Genomic DNA, 11138 nt, shown 5'->3' with positions numbered 1-11138 from the left:
ATATATGTATATATATATATGTATATATACATTGTTCGAAAATCCTGTGCTTTCCTTATAAACTTAATTGACAGAAAATATTATAAGAAACACTTTATCAATTTAACATAAGAAAAGTGAAATTTTCGATCAATATTATTTACAGCAAAGTCTAAATAAACAAATAAAAAGCAACTGATATATGAACAATTACGATTCTCTTATTCTTTCTGTTCTAATTTTTTAATATCACAAAGTAAGATTAAAAAGAGAAACTTATGAAGATTTAACACAAAATTACACATTATTTATCTCATAAATAAACATATATTTATCTAATAAAGGTATCATTCTTCCCGTTATTAGATAAAGAATTTCCGGATAGTGCAAGGCTGCAGATAGAACGTGAACACCCATTATCATTAGCGGGGGCCGAACGTGGTCCCCGTCTGTATGGGCCAAAGAATGCGCGACATACAGTGCAACGAAGCAGATAGAGCTGCAAAATATTAATCTCTCTTGTCGAGGCGAATGTATTTTTCAAAATTTCCACGCGCCGTTCTATTAATGCTCCAATAGTTAATGCGAGACCATTAGTCAAACGTCGAGGCTCGTCGTGCACACGAAAAGAGAAATTTCGATTTTAAATCGCTACATTTATCATGCAAGCAGGCGCATATGACACCGTTCTGATTTTATTTTACTTCTCTCTTTCGCTCTCTCTCTCTCTCTCTCTCTCTCTCTCTCTCTCTCTCTCTCTCTCTCTCTCTCTTTCTATTTGTAACCTTCACCGCGCAACCCCTTTTTTCGCAACGACTGCCGACATATATCTATTACCGGTTTACCGGGGCTATTTTCATTTACAAACAAACTAGTTAGGTAATAATTTCGCATTACCATTATGTTTTCCCAGATTATGCACGTCCGCGAGTAGAAATATGTTATATATTAATCATAAAATTAAAATAATTAAATTAAAAGTTATAAGTTAAATATTCAGAATTGGGAGATTAAAATTTCGGGACCATTAGAATATATAACATGAGAAATAATACAAAAAAAGAAAAATTCTCTCTCTATTAAAAAATGCACTCAAATCAGAACATATTTCAACGTATTCATTATTATATTCATTAATATTCTCTTCTCTATTTAAAATACTTAACCTTTTATTTTATTTAATTATGTTATAAATATATATGAATTTTTTCATATACAATTACAATCAGAATAAATGAAGAACATTTTAATCTGAATACTAGAATTTAAAATACTCTTGTACAAACAATTTTTGGCGCAAATGAAAGTGGATAAATTATACATCATCGCGAACTAAAAAGGTGAAATATTCATGCTATTATTAAAATAATATCAAAACTCATTTATATTAAAGCCATAATTAATTATACAGCGAATTAAACAGAATAACAAATATTTTTTTGTTTATAAAATATAGTACATTACAGTAATAATTTTGTAAAAAAAATTAAGTATAAGATTAAAAATTTTGAAAGAGATAAATTATATAGACATCGCCATATTGCTATATCACTAGAAATAAAAAAACGTGAATAAAAAAAGAATTAAATATTGTATTGGACATAAAAAAGATTATGATATGAACAAAAATGACTATCAATTTAAAGAAAAAAAAAATTTTAACGTACATTTAAAACATTTTAATATTTCTTTTTAAAAATATTTTATTCATTTTTTTTTAATATTGATGAATCACACAGTTTATTGTGAAATAGAAAAAAGATATAGCAATTTGATATTTCAGGTCAATGTGAATGTATCAAACGGTTAAAACATAATTCATGAAGAAATAAGTGATACCTGTTAAAAGTTTGCCAAATCATAAAGAGGGGCCATTCCATATATACATATTTAAGTACATATATTTTGCAAAAGCGTCAAAGCTACCTAATCTAATACCCATACTTGTCCCATAAAATACGCTTCCATTCATACATCCTCGTAAACACATTATCAGAAAATAATAAAAACGCAGAGGGAAATGGGTCTGACACCGCTCCCAAAGCTATAACACCGGCGCTCGGGTCTGCTCGTAAATTTCGGGCCGCGAAGTCGTAGTCGTCTATTTATTTCGGTTTCTTTGGAGCCTATGACGAGCGAATATCCTAGGAATCTCCTTGCTAAATGAAAAATTTAAATATAAAAAATATAAATATAAAAAAAATACTGTTTCGCATTTGCAATACACTAACTGAATTTTACATATTCAAAGTTTAATTTATATCATGAGAAAAATAATAAGAGCAACGATGATAAATTTTATGTTTTTCAGATAAATAAATTACAATGATGACGGATAAATTGAATCAAAGTTAAAATTTCTAAAAGCTGCTAGAAAACAAGTCTTAAGACACTTTCAGATGATGTGGCCAATGTTCACCAACATTGGCGAATATCATACACACATATAACATATTTCCATATTTAATGTAGGCTAATATTTGCGAATGTGTGCAAAATTGACATATGTATTGATCATATCTGGAGGCATCTTTACAGAAATACTAGCCAATTTAATACCGACAATAATTAATTACTTATATTAAGTATTATAAAAACGTTATTTAATACTTTTGGTATTCCAAATAAATAATTACTATATTTCATTAAATTGATCAATATTATAGTTTTACAAGAGAATATTCTATAAGAGAATAATATATAATATATATCCCTACAAAGAGATATATATTTATATAAAGTAATTGCCGGAAATATATCTAGTTATTTATCGCGCTGAAAATGATGACGCTGAATAAATATTTCAATGATACCTTCCATGTAACATTATAGATGCGCTTATGATTTGAAAATTAATTGATCTGTTACATTATAATTTGCACACATCGAAATTTAGCGGCGCGTACAGGCGCACCGTGAATATTCATGATTCATGTGCGGATCATGAAACGTAAATGAAATCAAGGACGCAACGAGGACATCCCGCGTAAACGCATCGACGTGTGTTAGCGTGTCTAAACGAACGCAGAGAGAGAGAGAGAGAGAGAGAGAGAGAGAGTTCGGTAACCGAAAGAAGGGAGACAAAACCCTTCAGTGGGCTGGCGATGTTTAACTGGGCGTAACCCCCAAAGATCATCTTACAAGTATGCGCGAGCGAGTAGCATAACAAAACGGGGTACACAGCAAGGAAGACAAGGAGGAGAATGGGAGAAGAATAGAACGGAGGGAGGAAAACGAAACGGCGCTGATTTATTTATCGAATCATAAATTAAGCGGGGTCACACAATGCGACACGATGCGAAAGCGCGACTATCTTTCTCTCGTCGGTCCGAGGAAGGGATCCGTGGACCGAGGGCGTAAATGTAACGCGTGTTTGCGTTGCGTGCTCGACCGGAAACGCGATTTATACCATGCAAATTAAACGCGCGCACGCTGCACGCACTCGGGATCCCGTCCTGCGCGCTTCGTCGTATTATTATTAACGTTTTTGTTATTATACCATATCGCTCGTTCATCGCTTCACGAACGAGAAAATCGGGAACGACCAACGATGGCCCGTGCAAATATCGAGACTCTACCGATATTCTGATTCTCATTGACCGACGAGAGCTTTCTTTCTCCCCCTCGAAATTTAATCCTAAAATATACAAGAGTTTCTTTTTGAAATTGTGCGTACGATTTACGATATTAATTTTGACGACACTGAGAAAAAAGTATAACTAAAGACGGTTGGAAAATTTGTGTTGAATTGAATGCATTTCAAGTGAGTCAAACGGTGCTAAACTTAAATTTTTATGTTAATTTAACACAAGAATATGTTAGAAAGTATCAAAAAAGTTAACTGACATAATTTGTAAGCAAACTGAAAGCATATTTTTCAGTATTTATTTAATTAACATTTATGATATGTTAAATTAACACGTATTTTATTCATCTATCTTAGGATTTATGTTTTAAAACACATTATTTTTATTTATTCATCAATTATTTTGTTACTTATTCACAAATTATATTATTCTGATATTGATGTTGAATATCTAACACGAAATATTTAAAAAATATAATCACATTATTTTAAATTAACATCCTAATATGTTAAAAATTCAACACAAAATTTTAACAAGGACCTGAGTGAACCGTTTTTATTAATGTAAAATTTTTTTACAATGTAATTGTGTGATAAAATAATTATAGTTAGGAGCTCAATTTATAATTATTATTGTTATAATATTACTAATAATATTTATATTTTGTATTTCTGTATGTACCAATTCTATATTTCAATTATAGTCACAAATACTAAACACTTTTCTGTTAATGGATTAATTAATCGCGTAGGATTATTGCAATCTTATCTGCTATTCATGGTCGCTAAATTAAACATCAATAGCCTTACATGATATTATATAATTTTTCTTCTATAATTTGATGATATAAGTATATAAACAGTTAATTTTATTTCATCAGAATTGTTACTGAAAAAAAGCAATAAATAAAACTTTGTTTTACGAAACTTTATTTTATAAAACTTTATTTTTTCTAATATATTTTATAGAACTTTATTTTTTCCAATATATTTTTATATAAAATGACAATTATTATAATAAATAGTAATGATATACTTTTGTCATTTCTTTTATATTGTTTTTTTTACTTTAAAAATGACTTACTTAAAAAATCTGATTTTCGAATTATTACTAAAAGTAATCTAATTTAACTTCATAAAAAATCGTCAAAATCGTTACAACTAAAAAAAAGTAATTTTTTTTTAAAGACTGTAAAGTGAAAACAACAAAAATGACATTCGGTCATGTTAAAAATATATTCTTAACTGATGATATTTGATCAGTCAATAATTTTCTGTCAAGTTGAAAAATAATTTTTCTCCTTCTGAGAAAATTCATTTTTTTTAATTGAATTACTTTTAAAACAAAAGAGCGGTATGTATAAATCAATGAGTTAAATGTTTAAATAAATTAACGTAATCAAGACAAGCGCGATTTTTTATAATTCATTATTAATTCGATTTAAATATCGCCGATTCGATAAGCATCATTTCGAAGATGAGATTCGTTACCCCTTCAGCACTATCCCAAATGGATGGCAATGTATTCTAAATGCACCCGGGAGATTTTTTACGGTAGCGTCCACGTGTCAGACAATTAGACACACAGGATAAGATCACCGCCACCCTCCATCGTACGGTCATCCCACGAGATCTGGTCGGAGTTATTCACTTTTCTAACCGCAAACAGACTGCATCTGCCATTTCGCATAGTTTAGCTCTAGCTTTATTTTATTGTGCGCGATAGCTTCAAAATAATATACATTTCGTTTATTTTGATCTCCGCGATATTTTTTGGCATTTTCTTTTTATTGAATTTAATAATAAGCTGCGCTAAAAAAGCATTGAATCTTCTAACAAATAAAAAAAATCATGGAGTGATGGCAAGTGGGAAACTGCAAAATGCTAGCAATACATCACTACTTCTAGTTATACTGATGTAAAATGATCAGGAATCTTTTAAAAGGAACTAAATAATTATAAATTAATATTACATTAAATAATAATTTCCTTACACAAAAGTAACACAATTCAAAAAATGACTTTCAAGTTATTACTATAAATGAATTAGTTGATAGAATAAAGACAAAATTCTATCAATTATCAAATCAAAAATAAATTAACTTCACAGTCTGTCCATCAAATAGCACTTGTGTCATTTTTAGGATTATTAAAGAGATCATAATTATCTTCTGTAAGAGATATTTTGAATTATATCGTTTGTATAAATAAAAAGGAAAATCTTCCATAAAAATATTTAAAGATAAGATAGTTTTAATGAGTTTGAAGAATAAATTATTGTTTTTTTTCTGAATTTAGTCATTTTTAGCGGATGAAGATAAATACAAATACTGTTATAATATTTCGAATCATGTAATTTTTAAATAAACTGACAAATTCTTCCAAATTTATTAGATATATTTGTAAGATATAAAAATAAGGGTAATTTTTTAAAGATTGTAAAATTGTAAAAATATAACATTCAATCATATTTCTAAAAGTATATTCTTTTTTGCCAGTATGATTTTTGATTAGTCAATAATTTTCTATTAAGTTAAAAAATATATAATTTTTTTCTTTTTCTGAAAAACTCAATTTGTTTTAAGTTGTGTCACTTTTGAATGATAAGGAGCACAGCAAGATACATAAAGACATATTGCCTTCATTCAATACGGACGTCGATGCGGACGATTGCAGTGTATCTTCCCGTGAAAAATTTATATCTGCTTCTTTTCTTTCTTCCTCTAAGCTACATGCATTATTTGCGTCGTGTCGATTTTATGAAGCTCGAAACATGCCCACTGCCAATCGAAAACATATCATGGGAATACACGGCGGCCTCTACCTGCCGCTCCACACAAAAATGGCTAATTCATAACACGCTATTAATAACGTGCCGCTTTTAACACATCGTCGAAGAATGCCCCGTTTACCGTAGATATGTTGTGACAGTAGTTTGGGGCCCGTTTTGGGGTCCGACATTTGTTCGACGCCCTTCTCTAAAAGGTACTCTGCAAAGAGATGCCGAAAGACGGCGCGTTGTACTTTGACAAATGAGACGATATTAATCTCGGATGTTATACGCCACCAATGTATATGGAGCGGGTACACTTCGCGAATCGTTGCCGCTGCGATTTCACTGCTGTTACGCGCATGTCCAAATGCTGGTAATTAATTATACACTCACTCGCGACGTAGAGACTGGAACTCATATCACGCATCAACTGTACCGTGTTTTATTCGCGCTGTACGTTAATTAGGAGCAGTCAGACGCATTGCAATAAATTAAAGTTACTTTTACATATGGAATGACCAAATTAAAGGAACTTTTACATATGAAACGAGCGAGCATTACACATGCTAAAAACATATTAAATGGCCTTCATGGCTGGTGTAAAAAAATTGGCTCGGGGAAACGTGATTTTCATAGGATTACGTGAATACGTTAAATTTTACAAAATATAACTTATTTTATTTTTAAAAATATTTGTTGCATTAATACAGATAAATTTCGAATTATTTCGCGTAATTTTATTATACGATAAAAAAAATTAAAATGCTAAAAAAAGTTATTCGCTCTTCATTTGTAAAAAAAAAATCCTAATAGATATTGCAATCGCAATTTTTTTAAGCTACAAGATGCATCGATTGAGAACTATTTCGACAAAAGTCAATATCACAAATTATTGAAATGCAATTTATCGATTATTCTTCACGTAGATGCTTATTGATATTATTGCGAAGCTTATTAATGATGCAAGTGAAATTAATGAGGCAGAAATTTAATTAAATTACAGTAACACCGACCGATTTATCTAATTTTAAAACGCATGAATTCACGTGTAACTCAATTTTGAAGTTCTCATAGTTGTGTTTTATACAAGAATGATTTTTAAATAAAAGTAATTTCACATTTTTAATTCTTTGAAGTAGAATTACCTGAATCACCTCAGACAGTTGATTAAAAAAATATTGATAAGTTAAAGTAAAAATACAGCAATTCGAAACTTGGAGAACTTGGAGAGTTCCAAAACATGGATCAAAATCGAGAGAGAAAGAAAGAGAAATAAGAGAGAGAGAGAGAGAGAGAGAGAGAGAGAGAGAGAGAGAGAAAATATATATAAAGATAAGGCCGGCGGGAACGACAAAACAGGACGGAAATACGGGTTCGTGAAAGGCGGGGGCGACATCGGGAATTGAAAAATAGCGCCTTGGGCCGCTGTCGCTCACAGTGATGGCCCCGTGACAGCCAATGTAACGCACGAATTAACGAAATAATTGATTTTCATACCGGTTCGAAATAAGCGCGCCACGCGGCGTACAAAAGACTCGGGCCGAATCGGCGGACGTCAAACGGAAAGAGATATTTTGCCGATTTCGGTGCATCGGGTGGTGGTGCATCGCCACCGTCGTCGCGGTGGTGGAAAAAAATTGCGGCCAGCGTTTTTAAATTCCCGGTCCCGTCGGCTCGCGGCCCGGGGCCAATTTAAATACACCGGTTTACATTGGTAAATTGGCATAGACTCCCCGGCGACGCGCGGCGAAAAAAATCGGAAATTGTTCTGGCTTGTAGTGTAAATATTTGGTGGTCCCGACTAATCGTCGACGACTCCTGGTGATTTGTCTCTCCGAAAGAAAACTGATTGGGAAATCAAAACTTGCGCAAAAAACAGTAACAACAAGTATAAGCACGATAACTAGATAAGAGAAGCATCATTTGACGATCAAAGTCAGATGGAATAATATCTATTTTTAATTAATTTATCTCAGATATAAGTATGAATGCGCGTCGATTATTATTTTCTTGTAACACAATCAAATTTAAATAATGATATCCCCCTAAATTAAATAAAATTGTCGATTTGACGCTTCTAGTATTTTAAAATCTGTAAAGAACTTATTGTGATAACCCTGGCGAAAATAAAAATTAAAATGTAAGTTGAACATAAGAGGAGAGTTTCTGTTCTTCTCTCCTTATATTTGACTTTTGTTCCGATTTTTATTTTTATCAAAATGACATTAAAATGAATTATGGCTGATCAAAAAGTAACTTTTAATCATTTCGAAACTATTTTGACACCATTTTGATGTAATTATGACCTTTTATTCTTGGGTCTTTATGATATCATAAATGTATCTTTATAATGCTATACAAATAAATAATCGTTACGATATTTATAATAAATGACGCGAAAGTGCGATGTGAGAAGAGCAAATTATTAATTTTCCCGGAAAAGATGCGGGCTTTATTCTATCTAGAACGAAGTCCATAAATAAATTCGTGGCTCGTCTGAAAAAGATCGACGCAAAATCCAGGCGAATTTGGGTCGAATGTCAAACGTGCTTCTCATAAATTTTATAGAAGGCAATATTTGACGTACACAATCGAGTTCTGGTAGATCCTACAGAAAATATTGGTAAAAAGATCGCATTCCTTGACGCGAGCCATACGCAAAGAGGAAGGAGAGACACGATTTTTCTTCAGACTTATAGTATTATTGCTTCCATAATTGTACCTATATCGAAAACGTAGCGCAACAAAGCGGTGTTCGCCAGTTGGACGATGCGTTTGCGTAAGTCCTTGTGTCTCGTAACGTTAATGGGAAAAGCAAAAAACATTATTCGTAGCCGGGCAAGTATAATGTAAAGCGCGGCGCGTTTCTGTGCGGATAGCGAGGAAGGGCGCGCCCGACATTGCGCGGTGGAGATGGAAGGAAAAGAGCATGAGGAGAGAAAGAGAGAGGGGCAAAGACAGAGACGAGAGAGAGAGAGAGAGAGAGGAGAGAACAGATTTATATTTGAAATTAGATTAAGCTTCTGCGCCTGAAAGCTATATAAACGCCCCTCCGCCTACGTCTTCCTCCGCGCACAAATCCACCACGCCGAGAGAGACTCAATAAACCAACCACTCACTCTTTCTTCCTCCTTCCTGTCTCCTCTGCGTCGTTCTCTCTGTTTTGCAAGCCCGCGAAACGTACCTCCGTGCCTGTCTCTCGTCGTCCTTTTCCTTCCAAAACGCAGCCCCTCGCTCGTTCAGCCTCTCTCCTTCCGCATCGCGAATCTTTTCCCGCTTTTCCCGTCTCGAATCCGTTTACCCCTTCCTTTTTACATGTATCTAGTTCACTCTGTAATCAGTCCCCGACGAGTCATTTCGCGCAATTCACCCTGGCAGAGAGGCTCAATAAACGGACTACATTATTCTCTTTTCTTCTTGGCATAAAGAGCAACCGTTTTACTCTTCCTCTCACAACTTCTTCCTCCGATCTTCTTATTTCTCTTTTAACTCGCTACTGTTTCCTCCTGCACGTTTAGGTTTTACTTTCCTCTCGCGACTTATTACTGAATAAACGGATTGAATATCAAGAATAATAACGTCACTATAATGTATTCAGCGTCACAGGATTTATTCGCGTAAAAATGTTCGCTAAATATGCGTGTGCGTGCGGAAAAATGTACAGGATGTTATATAGCGCCACACAAAAGCAAATGTCTTAATATGCATTAAGCTCTCTCACGCATGACTTTATAACTGTCGTAAAGAAATAGAAGAACGCATAAAGAAACGTCGTAACTATACTTGAATGCTTTCATGTGTACCGATACTAAGCAGTCGACGGGATCACAAGGGTGTTTGCAGTACACCAGCTCCCATACCGTAACCATATCCTTGCGGTCCGAAATTACGGACGTAACATTCTGTGCAATTTATGGAAGAAACTCAGTTAACGTGGACAATTCTTAACCGGCCGAATAATATTATTCAATCGAAAAGACTTAAGCGGAACATAGAAGTCAAGTAGAACATAGAAGTCATAATGTCATAACAACATCATCATGACCTCATTCGTCACTTATAAGTCAATTTTTAAGTATCAAATGACATCATGATGATATCCTGTGTTATTATTACGACTTAATTATGACTCCATGTTGTATCTGAGAAAAAATAGAAAATATGAAATATAAAAGGCTCAAGGAAAAGTATTCATCTTTCCTAAAAGTCTCTCTCTTTTCTGTAATTTGATAATACCAACGTTTGCAATAGATCTCGCCGCCATTCTCCTGATAAGTCAACGGTTCCAGCGGCTTTCGGCAACAAAAGCAACTGAAGCAAATATTGTGGTACGGTACTCCAGAGGCGATCTTGGAAAGTAATAAATTACACGTAAAAATTTATAATATCTACTCCCCTCAAAATCTTTTTCTGTTTTTCTATTGTATGTCGCAATTGATTGTCACAATAGAGAATTATATATTTCTTTTACATTCTTATATCTATTGAATGGATGATATTTAGATATTTTTTTGTATGTGTGTGTTGATTCAAATATTTTTTGGAACGATATAACTACTGTAAATGATATGATCTCGATTTGGGTGCTGTCTCTTTAACAATATTGTACTTACCTGCATCTCAGCCTGGTAGACCTTTCTTCCGCATCGCCGACAATCAAGGCCGCCACCAAGGCATTCACATGGCAATCTCAACCGGCAGTAGGCTCCATCGGTGCCGCATTTCGCTCCATCATTGATGCTGCAGCATCCGTTACCTATGATAGACAGACATCTTGGGCTGCGCGACCTACGACATAGA

The sequence above is a fragment of the Atta colombica genome, unplaced genomic scaffold (assembly GCF_001594045.1).
Source record: "Atta colombica isolate Treedump-2 unplaced genomic scaffold, Acol1.0 scaffold321, whole genome shotgun sequence".
Classification (NCBI taxonomy): domain Eukaryota; kingdom Metazoa; phylum Arthropoda; class Insecta; order Hymenoptera; family Formicidae; genus Atta; species Atta colombica.
The sequence above is the reverse complement of the archived record's forward strand: the minus strand, read 5'-3'. Positions refer to the sequence as shown.